Below are 13,791 nucleotides of genomic sequence, written 5' to 3'. Positions count from 1 at the left end.
AAACTAGAAGTAAAGCTGTGGCTCAAGTGGTAAATTACCAGTCTGGGTCAAAGTGTTAAAGGATTGTGATCAGTCCCTGAGTAAGAAAAAATCATGGTCATGAAAGTTGCACACAGGTGGCATACACAGAATCTGGGATCATAAAATGTCACTTCTCAGTGGAATACACTTTAATAACACTTGGATGTCCTGGGTAACTTCAAAAATGATAGTTTGCAAAAGTCATAATCAGAGACTCAAAAGTCTGAAATTTAATCAGAAGCTAAAAATGAGGGTAAGTTGTGAGTATCTTAGGCAAAAAAAGACTAAAAACCGAGTGCTAGTAGCTTATACCTCTGATCTTAGCTACTTACAAGGCAGAGATCTGAGGATTGTGGGTGGGTGTAAAGTCTGTGAGACTCAATGTCCTATTAACCAACAAAAAATGCTGACTGGAAGCTGAGCTCGTCCTAGTACTGGAACAACTAGAAAGAGAGAGAGAGAGAGAGAGAGAGAGAGAGAGAGAGAGAGAGAGAGAGAGAGAGAGAGAGAGAGAGAGAGAGAGAAGAGAGAGAGAAAGAAAAGAAAATAGAAAAAGAAAAAGAAAAGTAAGAGAGAGCAGACTAAAAGTCACTATTCAAAGAAAGCAGTTCTCCACCCAGCTAGCTTAGCTGGCAAACTAAGGGCAGGACACAGGTTCAGGAAAGCAGAGCTAAAGAGATGATGGACAATGCCTAGTATCTGCCAAGGACAGATTGTGCCAAACAGTTGGCATTCATTGTTCACCCTTAACAGAAATTCGGGACCTGATTGCTACTCCAAGAATAGGGAGCCAGACACCAGTGGCTCACTCCTGTAATCCTAGCTACTCAGGAGACTGAGATCTGAGGATCATGGGTCAAAACCAGCCTGAGCGGGAAAGTCGGTGAGACTCTGATCTCCAAATAACCACCAGAAAGCCCGAAGTGGTGCTGTGGCTCAAGTGGTAGAGTGCTAGCCTTGAGCTGAAGAGCGCAGGGACAGCGCCCAGGCCCAGAGTTCAGGCCCCACGACCAACAAAAAAGGAATAGGGAAACTTGGTTTCAGAGATTAGGAAATGCCGTCCACAGCCAGCAAAGCCAGAAATGGAATTCTTCAGGAACTGAAGCCAGGTTTGAATGATACTGGAGTTAATGTGTCTTTAACCAGTTGGGCACAGGGCACCAAGGCATAAATACATTTCCTGAGCACCACGGAGAACCACAAAGCACAGCATGCCTCTGAGCAGCTCTTTGCCAGTCTCAGGTGGCACCCTAGATCCAGGCTTGGCTGCCCTGTAGAGCTAGAAAGGGGAACACACAGAGATGCCTCAGACAGCAGGTTGTATTATAGGGTTCCTGCTGCAGAATCAAGAACAGAGTATTATTCCCACTTCAAAGACAGGTCTCAATTTATCAGTGGCACCTCAGGACACGATGAGAGAGCAAACAAAACTGCTTCAAGTGGAGCCGCCCCACGGTGACTGTAGCAGTTCACAGCTGGACGGGCATGCAGGGAGGAGGTTGGCATTTATAAAGTGTTTATTCGCAGTGAGCCCCCATCTCCTATCTGACCTGCTAAGGCGGCCTGGATGGAGTGCTAGAGAAGCTTCTCGTAGATAACCTTTCCTCCCTCTCTCACTGTGCTAGCATGGCTGCTCATTCCTCCAGGAACAGACTGCTATGGGCTGTGCTCACACTCGCAGGATCGAACCAGGGCTCCATTATCCACGCTAGCACCCACAGGGTACACAGAGTCAGCAGGCAGAGCCCCGCCACATGGACCTCACTGGAGAGTTAAACTCCCACACTGCAAAGGCTCAGGGACAGCAAGGAGCCTAGGGCAGTGCTGGAGCTGCTGAGGACACACTGCAAACCCAAGCAGACCTGATCTTTTGGCAGAAATGAGAGGGGTGTTGTGTGCTCCCATGGAGATATTTTCCATCCTTTAACTGTGAGGTGTTCTTAACAAATTGGACGTTTATGAAAGGTTCTTTGGAGAGAAGAAAGCAAGAAAGAAACCACACACAGCTCTTGCCACAGCTGGAAGGGTAGGTCTGGCCAGTGGGCTTTGCCTACAGCAGCAGAAAGCCTGCCTGCTGCTGCAGGTGTGGCCACTCCAAGGATCCCAGGGATTGAGCTAAATGCCCTCAAGGGTAGAGCACACTCGCCAGGAGGGCCAACAAAGGGCCTAGCATGGCATTGGCTCAGCCCTAGGTTGCTGGAGAGAAGGTGAGGTCTATGCTGTGCTCCTTTGGGCCATTTTATTTATTTATTTTTTTATCAAAAGTAGTACCCCTCTAGATGGTCTTTCCTGCAAACAGGCTTTCCGGAAGAACCTGAGGTTCACATTTCAACTTTCATTTTAGATGAACAATAGCTTTGAATGTAAGTATCTTCCAAATCTTGTAGAAAGCATACAATAAAATGTACCTTACACAATCTTTGAATTTAATGGACTGACCATCCTATGCTTTAATATGCTCTGCAGAGCACATGAGCAGCAAAGATGGCGCTGATAGGGAGTTGAGTGGGCAGAGCCCAATTTGCCTTACGTTCAGTGGGTAAACAGCCCGTGGAAGCTTAGGTGCATGATAAGGTGTGACCTTGACAGTGATTGGTTCCTCTTCCTCCCCTGCCAGGACACCAGCTCTTTTTTGCTTTAAAACGGGCTTGCTCTCTGTTAATAAACGAGTTTCTTCCTCCTTGACTTGACTCCCTGCTGTGTCTGATTGTCTCCCGGTCTGAGGTGCACTATGCCTAAGAGCCAACAATGCTTGAGCTGGAAAGCTTACTAAACAAAACCACTCTCTGGACTTTCTATAGTCCCCAGTGAAGATAGACATTCCCCTTGCATATGTCATCATCTGTCTCTTGGCATGTTGTTTCCTATCTTACTCTGATCTATGTACCGATTTTTCTCCTGTTTCTATTCTGCTACCCCATGTAAGTGAGTCTATTACTTTCTTTTTTAAGTTTTTTTTTAAATTATAAAAATAGTGTACAGAAGGTGACAGTTACATGAGTAAGGTAATGAGTACATTTCCTCTCGAGCATTGTTAACCTCCTACCATCCCTACCTTCCCCCCCTTCCCATCTCTCCCCTCCTCCCCCCCAAGTTGTAACTTTTTCTACATACTGTCTTGTCCGTCTCATTGTTACAATGGGTCATCCTGTATCCTTGTTTCAGCATTCTGTTATTTCCCTTCCCCTCCTCAAATTAGAAAAATGAATATGCAAGATTTTACACAGTATAGAAGGTGTTTTCTTTTCATTTGAGTTCACTCTAATATCACAAATGCGAATGACTGCTCATTCTCCTATTCCTATATCCCCCCTCTCTCTTTCACCTCTCTAGTTCACTTTACCCCTTCATCTTTTAACAATCAATACAAGTATTGAATTTCTCACTTTAATTACATTCCTATCTAGAAAACACGCTTCTCAATTTCCTTTTCTTTTCTACTTCAGCTCTAAGTCTTCTGGTACTTAGGTAGCTGGTGCTCAGTGAAGATTAACTTGCCAAATTTTATATGTATGCTCGCAATGTTCTTTGTAGAATTGTTTAGGCAATGCATTTCTCTTATAGAAGAAGGCATCCAGCTGACCATGCAGGGTAGGAATTATTTAGAACTTCTGTTGAAAAATAGAAGAGTTGTAAATATTAACTTCTAGGGCCTGATTAATCCTGAGGCCAAGAGTATATACTGTGTATGGACTTAGAGTTACAAGGGTAATCAGAGATGCCCTCAAGCCATCCTTTCTCAGATTCACATAAAACAACACTATTGAGACTCATAAAGTAAAAGTAACTTACATGAAGAATGAGAAGACCCTGGATAATATACAGTCACACAACAGTGTCATTGGGAACAACACTCTGGTGAAATTACTGAATCAGAACTCCAGTACTTAATAGCTGCTTGATACTTGAGAAGTCATTCATCCTTCTGGCATTTTAACTTATTTGTCTTTGAAATGGAGATAATAACATTGAGCCATCTACTGCACAGAATTGTTCTAAAGAGCAAATAAAATTATGTAGGTGACAGCACTCTACAAACTGTCAAGCGTTGTGAACACAAGGAAGTATATATAATTTATAGTCACTCCTACTGCAACCCAGATTGTAGCTGGTAATTTTGGGGGTGGCTGTTTGCCACTGTGTTAATGCAGAGCCACTGACCCAGCTCTTTGTTGCAGCCCTGTCTTCCAGATGTGGGTTATTGTAAACAAATGATTTAACCCAGCTGCTCTGATCATCTGTAGTCATTAAAAAGATAACAGGTTTTCTTTTCCTTCCTAATAATAATGTATTAGCGTTAGCCTGCTGACCAAATTCCAGTCTCAATAATTGTCTTCCTCCATACTATACCTTAATGAGGTTCAAAAGGTTAATTAGTTGTGTGCAAAATAATAAAGTATTTAATGGAGCTAATCTAGAAAGACAATATCTAAATCTAGACCTCTGGTGAATGACTAGACAGCTTATATAAAGATCAAAAAAGTGACAATTTGACAATTTCTATTAATATTCTTGTAAATTAACAAAAGGCAATTCAGAATAAACCAAGCCTTCTTTAACTAGAGATGCTTTCATTGTGGGCAACGATGTATAGAAAATTATCATTGCTCCTAGTTTCTTCACAAGAATGAGGTATGTATTGCTCGGTGTTCATAAAATGGAAAAACGAGAGCAGGTATGTTTTCAGAAATGATTAGCTGTTATGTACCTCCAATCTTATGAGAACATTTAGCAAATTGAAGCTTGTAATACTCAATATCACTAATCGATCATTTAGTCACACTTAGGTGATTGCTAATTAGTCACAGCAGATAAGCAGGTGCAAGCACAAAGAGTAGACCCTTTTGATTAGTTACAAAGGGGAAACCCAAACAGAAGGAAGTCTGTGAATACATGGTCCAAACTCAGAGTGATTAATCAGGCAACAGGAACAAATACTTTAACATAAAATTATTAGTCTTTAAGTCAAACTCACCATAGACCCAATGTTTAAATAGAATTTTACCTTTCTCTGTGCACAAATAAAATATCCTAAGTGTAGTTAGTCCGGCTCGGCAAGTCAAAGACAAATGTTTTCTTTCATATATGGTAGTTAGATCTAAATTATAAATCTATATGTAAACACATACAGATTCATATGCATATACATACAAGCATGCTAACTATAGTATTTGCATGGGAGGTTCGTTCCAATGGTATATGAATTTGTGTTAATAAAGTGGAAAAATAAGAGTAGGTATCTTTTAACTCCCGGTTTAACAAAATGAATAGAGGAAGCTGGAACTTAAGGTGTTGGTGTAAGGTGAGGAAGACCCTGGGGGTAGATGTGGATGAATGGAGAGAGGAAGGGTGGTAAACTAACACTAGTTTGATTTATTTAGCCAAAGCACATTATACATATTGTAAACATCAAAATGAATCTTATTTGTGAAGCGAACTGATGAAAATTAGAAAAAAATTATTTTCACCAAGTTTTTTAGAATTAGAAATATAGGTTATGGAAAACAAAGAGAAAGTGAGCTACTTTGCTTTCTCATTATTTAGTGGGAACAAGTAGACAACAAAGATTGCATAATTGTCTCTGTTAGGAAGGAGGAAATGGGCAGAGTCATTATTAAGAAGAATTGGAATATAGGGATGAACAGTACAAATGGCACCATAGAGAAAATGTGGTAGCAATTTTGATAATGAGTTCATAAGGGTAGATTTCAAGACTGAAGCAGGAAGACTGGTATTCAAATTACTGAATTCTTAAATAGTTCCTCTAGTGACAGTTCTGACCTTTCACACTCAAGATTGGGTGTAGGCACCATTGTTCCAGGAGCAGTTTCATTGTCATTATTAATGATGTCCTGATATTTGTTGTCATTCATTCAAGCCCCATTAGATTAGCTCTCTAACTTCCAATGCTTTTTTGGTTTGGGTAGTGCTTCTGGTAGCTAATGCAGCAAGATTGAAAGTTATAGTCATAGTCTGAACAGAAAATGCCAGTCTGTATTTACCTTAGTTACTGTGCTTATGCTATTCGCTCCATGGGAATGCACTCTTTTTGTCCTCATTCTTACAAAACTTCTCATCTTTCAAAACCAAATCAAATATTGTCTCTGGGCTCACTACTGGAGTGGGTATATTACATTTGAGAGGTGTATTGCTATTTAGCTTATTTTATCTCCTTTCTGCCCTAGCCTGAACTCTTTGAGGAAAGAGACTGATGCTTGCTCAAATTATTTTTTCCATGCAAATGATGTGAATTTTGAGTCTCTTCCTCTCTAACTCCTATAACCTGAACCATATTTAGAAAGTACCTAAAGCATCACAAGGGTCATATCTTCTTGGTTGAATGTTGTATTCTGAAGTCTTAACATTTGCAATGCAAATACTAGCAGGGCAATAAATATTTGTCAAAAATGTTTGTGGTATGAATTAAGCAACAAAAGCACTTTAAAGATAAGGGGCAATGCAGTTGGGTTAGCAATGTATAAAGGTAGAACGATATATCCAAAGAGGGATTTTTTAAGTCCCATAGTGTTTCCTGTCAGACTGCAACATAATGGGAGATAGAGTTTTATGGATACAAATCAGAATGCAAGAACCAGAATGAAGCTAATTTGCAAAGTTAAATGTTTCTGTCCAGCACTGACTATGGAAATGCAGACAAGGACTAGTTAGAGAGTGATTTCAAACAGTAAACCTGTATCCCTGAAAAGCAGTATCTGAAAAGTATTAGACTGTGTTCCTAGAACTTATCTTTAAATGAATAAAATATAACTTGTATTTCCACATTTATTCTGCAAAACTGGTTTAAAGATAATCATTGCACAGATGTTGGCACTTACTAGAGAGAAGACAAAGGAGTATCTCTCATGCAATGTCTCCAGAATAAGATGTCAACAACATTTATTGGAAAACTACTATGTGAGAATCCTTTGCTACCAGTCTTATTTACTTTAGGTCACTGGTTTTCCCTGACTCAAAACTTAAGCTGTCCCAATGATTAAGCTGGATTTGAGCAGGACATACATTGTAGTTTGAATTTATGTTGAGGAATAAGAATGAGAAGTGAGAGGCAGATTGCAGTCAATAATTTACTTGATTAATTTGAGAGTCTTGGTTTTCAGTCAGCATTTTTCATGAGGACTATAATCATGTATGCCAGTTTGTTCAAACTTCTTTTATATTTAACCAGCCCCCAACATCAACACCCTGAGAGAGGTTCAGATAATCCCTGTTGGATACAGGGGAGGGAGGTGACAGTTTTTAGGTAAGATTTTAATATTTGCTTAGGTCACCTTAGCACATGTTGTTCTCTTTGCCTTGAGAAAATTTACCATTGCCTGAGTATTCTTACAGAGCTCCTGTAATTACTTCTGTGTTATTTGCATCCATGCTATTGTTCTCATACATATTGAATAGTAATGAAGAATATGATAATAGAAGCTTTAAAGAAATCAGCCAATGGGAGGTGATAAGGTCATGTGGAAATCTCTGTCATAGATCAATGCAGTTTTCAAGAGGTTGGGTTGTGTTACAATTGGTTGAGTGTTTATTGACTGCATTAGGTACTGTAATCATGGGTTGTCAAAATCAATTTAGACCTCTACTGTGTCTCACATTTTCCTTCATGTGGTGATGTAGAAGAAGTCCCTCTTAAGACATTGAGTAGACTTAGTGCCATGCTCCTGGACCTTCAGAATTGTATGCCACGTAATTTTCTTCTTTATAAAGTACCAGCCTTAAGTATTTTGTTACAACATTTAAAATGGTCTAAGATACAGGCCCTGGAAATTATTGCTTGACTGACCATGGATGAGTTATTTAAGCATTCTTAATTCTTTTTCAATTCTTTCACTTCTCAAATGGAAGTAACTCCTTATGCAATATTATAGGCTTAAATGGAAATGGGGGAAAGGGGGAAAGTGTACAAACTTTAATCAGATGCCCAGTATAAGTTTTATATCAGCACTAATTTTCTCAGAAAAAATTAAAGCACTCAATGGCTATTATGTGGAAGGGGTTCAATGCCAGGACTTTGATGCTCAAAAAAGTTTGGGCAATTTTTGACATGATGATTGTTGAGGAACCTTGTTAGCTTTGAGAATATTAGGAGGTAGAGGACATGTGGATATCAGTCCCTGGTCATTTCAGTTGTCTGATTCTGCAAAGTCAGTAATTACATGAACTTTCATGAATCACATTTTAAATTTCAGATTTTCTATTTCCTTTTGTATCTCTGTTTGTAACAGAAGAAAAGAATGTCTTCTTTTTCTTACCAATTTCTATACCTTACACAGAGTCTTATCATTAATAGACATCCGGCCCCAAAAGACTAGGAAAGAACATAGAAAGGAAAGAGATAATGTTACAATGATTAGGGTAAGATCACTATATCCCTCCACAATTGGTCAGTGAGTTGGCATTTGTACTTATTGGCCCCCAGCTCTCAACTGGCACTCAACTTACCCCTGGAACTTAGTGGTGTACTCTGGGTTCCAGCATTGTTTGGCTAAGGTATAATGGCTTCTCTCCAGCTTTGAACAACACAAAGAACACAAGTAACAGAAGGCAGGTAACGAGGTGGCTATCTTATTTCAGTACATTATAGCTGGTACTAGCAAAGAAGACTCAGTTTCTGCAGATCTTTATTGTTCACATTTCTGCAGGATTCTCCCTGAAGAGAATCCAGCTCTAGACCAGCTCTGACTTGCTATTACTCCCTTTGTAAACTTTCTCAAATGAATCCCACAACAATTTTTTACTTAATATTTTCTATATTTGGCTTATTTTAATGATACTATTTGGAGAATCAGAGAGAATACTATCACAGAAATAAAGTCCTAAATGTCCTATAAAAAGGTTGTACAACTCTTATACTTTGAGTTAATCACAGTGGACTTTAAATTCATTGTCCATAAAATGGCAACATTTGCTGGAATTACACTCTTTCTCTATTGAGTCAATTGATGGGATAATTTAGCTGGTATGAACTGCTAAAGGCTCAGGATTTACAGGAAGATTTTTTTTAAAATACAAAACTGTTCAAGAGTTAAAAACAGAGGCCAGGCAAGTTGAAAGGTCAAAGAATATAGGCCAAGGTTAACATATCAGAGAATTAGATTCTTCAAATAATCAATGTTATACTGTAGAACAAAAATGTTTTAAGAACTGTATAAATGCTGGCAAAAATATCTAAAGGTTGTGTGGGAGAATAGAGTCAGACCTGGTGCCTGTGTGTGGTATATGATCAAACTTATCTAGAACATACAAATCCACCTATTGGATTTGAATAGAGCAGGACTTATTTTACCATATTATTATGAGTATTAAAAATGGATGATATGAATTTAAAAATCATGAGTTATTCTCAAAGGGATGTGCTTTTATTAATCTATTTATTTTTGTTCTTCAGGTTCAGTCTTGTAGTCGCCATGCCAACTTATGCCAGTATTTACTAAATTATTTGTGAGTTAACTCATACTTGAATGTTTTTAAATCAAGTTGGGTAACAGTGGCTCATTCCTATATTCCTAGCTCCTCAGGAGACTGACATTTGAAGGGCTGTAGTTCAGTATCACCATGGATAGAAATGTCTATGATACTTCATCTCCAATTAGCCAGCAAAAAGCTAGCCTGGAGGCAAAGATGCAGTAGAAGACATCCAGATGTGAGAAAGAAAGCTAAGTTGTGTGGGAAACTCAGTGTTCAAGCCCCAACACCATAAAAAGCAGCACACACATGTTCTATAAATTCGTGGTGTATTCTTGAATTATACAATTATAAGTGCTATTTCATTTGCATTACTTTCCTTCATACAGCTCAGATCTCTCTTTACAATGTTTTAAAACCTTTTTATCATTTATGATAAATTAGGGCACCTCACATTAGTTCCAATACCTGACCCATCATGTGTAAAGAGTAACGTTCACCACCATCTCAGGTCATTTACTCCATGCCTATACTTACCTTATGGGTCCACATTTACTTTTGACCATTATAGAAATACTATTTTTCCCTATACTCCACCTGTTTTCTAAGATAGTTAATCCTCATTTCACCTGGCTTTAACATATCAAACAGTTTCTCTCAAAAATGTTTACTGTGACAACAGTGGCACTCCTCTTGCATTTTTGCCACAAAGCTCTTCTGATACTTTATGTCAGTGAACTGATCTCAGTTCCTGCACTTTTTCCCTATATAAGCCTTTCCTTCATTTGATGAATGGATTCTATTCCTACACCTTCTTTAATTTAGGTTAGTCTGTGACAGCTGTGGTCAATAGAATCTGAGAGAACTCTTACTGCATCTGTGTAACTTCTGAAACCAGCACAGAAATAACCATATACCTTCTGCCTGGCTTCTTGTCTTCTTTCATACCAGTCAGTTTTTCCATTATCATGTTCACAAAGCTCTCTGTTCTAGAACCCAAACATTTCATCTCTTTGTGATGTTACTAAGCTTTTAGCTCAGGGATTTTGTTTTTTCAGCAGACACTCTCCTATATGAGTCATACCATTTTTTCAGTAGAGTCTTGTGTTTTTGCCCTGGGGCTGGGCACAGACCACAACATGTCTACTTTTTTAAAAAAATGTAACTAGGATCACAAGTAGGTATAACCATACCCAGTCATTTGTCAAGGTGTCTCAGTAACTTTTTGGCCTAGTTGACTTTAGGGATTGCAATATTGCTGTTTTCCAATTGTAGATGGAATTATAGATGAGTACTACTACAAACACTCAGGATTTAGCATCACAATACTCTCAGAATCTCTATGATTATGTTGACATAGTTGTGACATTTGATATTCATGAAAGTCTACCTATACCTAGAGATGGTATATGTTTAATGGTCACACTGTGAAGATCTCCTTGTTATGAAGATAAAATATGTTGTCTTGGAACCAAAAAAGTGCTAATTCAAATATCATGTGCATAAATTATGTTTAGTTAAGGGTGCTATGAACATATAATTATGTACTTATCCATATTCAGAAATTTTTTGTGCTGCAGCCATACATACAGAACATGTTACATTGGGACAATTAGAGGAATTCAACTTGGTGAGTTAAACACGTAAACACAACCATAAAAAAACAGGTAGGGAAAGGATGCAGAATGCTTACATTTTTTGTAGTTAAAACAAAGAGCTAATCATGTTAGAATTTTATTGAATGCAATAGAGAATCCATAAAATAACCATCTTAGATTAATATCATCCCTCCTAAATTACCCTGGTTTGTGTTTTGTTTCATAACAATAATATTGTAAATATATTCACACATGCCAAGTAGTAATTTGAGGAAGAAATATGTGTAAAAGGATTGTGAAGAAGAAAGAATTTAAAACATGAAAATCTTGGCCATTCTTATTACCTCTACAGAAAAGTCTCCCTTTAAGTCTTTAGCACACTTATTAATCAGGCGGTTGTTTCTTTGAGGATTTGGTGTTGGGGGATTTAATTTTTTTGAGATCTAAGTATATTTTAGATATGAGACCCTTGTCTATTGTATGGCTAGTAAAGATCTTCTCCCAGTTGGTAGGCTTTCTATTGATCTTGCTAGCTATGTCCTTTGTCATGCAGAAGCTCTGCAGTTTCATGCAATCCCATTTGTCCAACCTTTCTTTGATTTGTTGTGTTTCTGGGTCTCTATTAAGAAAATTTTGGCCTGTGCCAAGGAGTCTTAGAGTTTCTCCCATTCCTTCCTGTAATGTTTTCAGGGTGTCTGCTTTGACTCCGAAGTCTTTGATCCATTTGGAGTTGATTCTGGTGCAGGGTGATATATGGGGCTCTAGCTTTAGTTTTCTACAAGTAGTTAACCAATTTTGCCAGCACCATTTACTGAAGAGGCTGTCTTTCCTCCATTCTATTGTTTTAGCTCCCTTATAGAAGAACAGGTGGCTGTAGGTGTGTGGTTTCATGTCTGGGCCTTCAGTTCTATTCCATTGGTCCTGAGGTCTGTTCCTCTGCCAGTACCAAGCTGTTTTGATTACTATGGCTTTGTAGTAGAGTTTGAAGTTTGGTGTTGGTATTCCTCCAGCACTGTTCTTTCTGCTAAGGATTGTTTTTGCTATTTGGGGTCTTTTATTGTTCCATATGAGTTTTGTGATTGCTTCTTCTAGTTCTTTGAAGAATAAGGTTGGGATATTGATGGGTATCACATTGAATTTGTAGATAGCCTTTGGCAGTATTGCCATTTTTATGATGTTAATCCTCCAAATCCAGGAACATTGCGAGTATTTACACATTCTTAGTTCTGCTTAAATTTCCTTTTTCAGGTTTTTAAATTTTTCGTCATAGTGGTCCTTCACTTCTTTAGTTAACTCCTAGGTATTTTATTTTTTGTGGGGCTACTACAAAAGGAGTTGGTTTCCTGATTTCAGCCGTGCTCATCTCGTTATTGGCACACAGAAAAGCCATTGATTTTTGAGGGTTAATTTTGTATTCTGCTACTTTGCCAAAGTTTTGAATCAGCTTGAGTAACTTGGGAGAGGTGTCCATGGGGTTCTTTAAATACAAGATCATGTCATCTGCAAAGAGGGAGAGTTTTACTTCATCTTTTCCTATTTGGATCCCCTTTATGTTTGCATCTTGTCTTAATGCTCTTGCTAGGCATTCTAATACTAGATTGAAGAGAAGTGGAGAGAGTGGACATCCTTGTCTTGTTCCTGAATTTAGAGGAAATGGCTTTAGTGTTTCGTTATTTAGTATAATGCTGACTGTAGGTTTGTCATGCACAGCCTTTATTATATTGAGGAATGTTCCATGGATTACTAGTTTTCCAGAGCTTTCATCATAAAGGGATGTTGGATCTTGTCAAATGCTTTTTCTGAATCTATTGAGATAATCACGTGGTTCTTATCTTTGCTCTTGTTGATGTGATGAATTATATTAATTGATTTGCACATATTGAACCAACTTTGCTTCCATGAAGGAATGTCCAACTATTCTAGCCATAAAAGAAATGCAACTCAAAACAACACTGAGATTCCACCTCACCCCAGTTAGAATGGCTATAATCAAGAACTCTAATAACAACAGATGCTGGAGAGGATATGGCCAAAAGAGAATCCTACTACATTGTTGGTGGGAATGTAAACTTGTTCGACCACTTTGGAAAGCAATATGGAGGCTCCTCAAAATATTCCACATAGAACTCGCCTATGACCCAGCAATCCACTTTTAGGCATTTACCTAAATGATCACAAACAAGACCATACTAAAGCTACCAGCACAAGTATGTTTATCGCAACATTATTCACCATAGTTAGGATATGGAACCAACCCAGAAGCCCTCAGGATCAAGAAAAAGTGATATATATAGTGGAATTCTGTGCCTCCATCAGAAAGAATGACACTGACCCATTTGTTAGGAAATGGAGACTTGGAAAAAGATATTAAGTGAAGTAAGCCAGACCCAAAGAAACATCGGTCCTATGGTTTCCCTTATCTGCAGTAACTAGTATATGTCTAGGACAAGGAGAAGTGGTCAACAGCTACATAAATATAACCATATAACCTGATGCTAAGCAAAATGAACCCCAAGTTAGGTACACAGAGATTTTATCTTTCTGGTTCTTTTTAATTTACTTATATTGTACTATGTGATTTTTTTTCTTTGTATGTTCTTCCCCTGTGGTATAACCCTTGTTGTCACTGTATTTGATTCCAGTGTCCTGCATCTTGCATATACATTTTTCTAATTTGGGGGGTGGGGTAAGGGAAATAACATAAGGCTGAAATAAGGATGCAGAATGACTAATTGTAACAACGAGATGT

Source organism: Dipodomys spectabilis, unplaced genomic scaffold, assembly GCF_019054845.1.
Source record: "Dipodomys spectabilis isolate Male_0828 unplaced genomic scaffold, ASM1905484v1 ptg000414l, whole genome shotgun sequence".
Lineage (NCBI taxonomy): Eukaryota > Metazoa > Chordata > Mammalia > Rodentia > Heteromyidae > Dipodomys > Dipodomys spectabilis.
Note: the sequence above shows the minus strand (reverse complement) of the source record.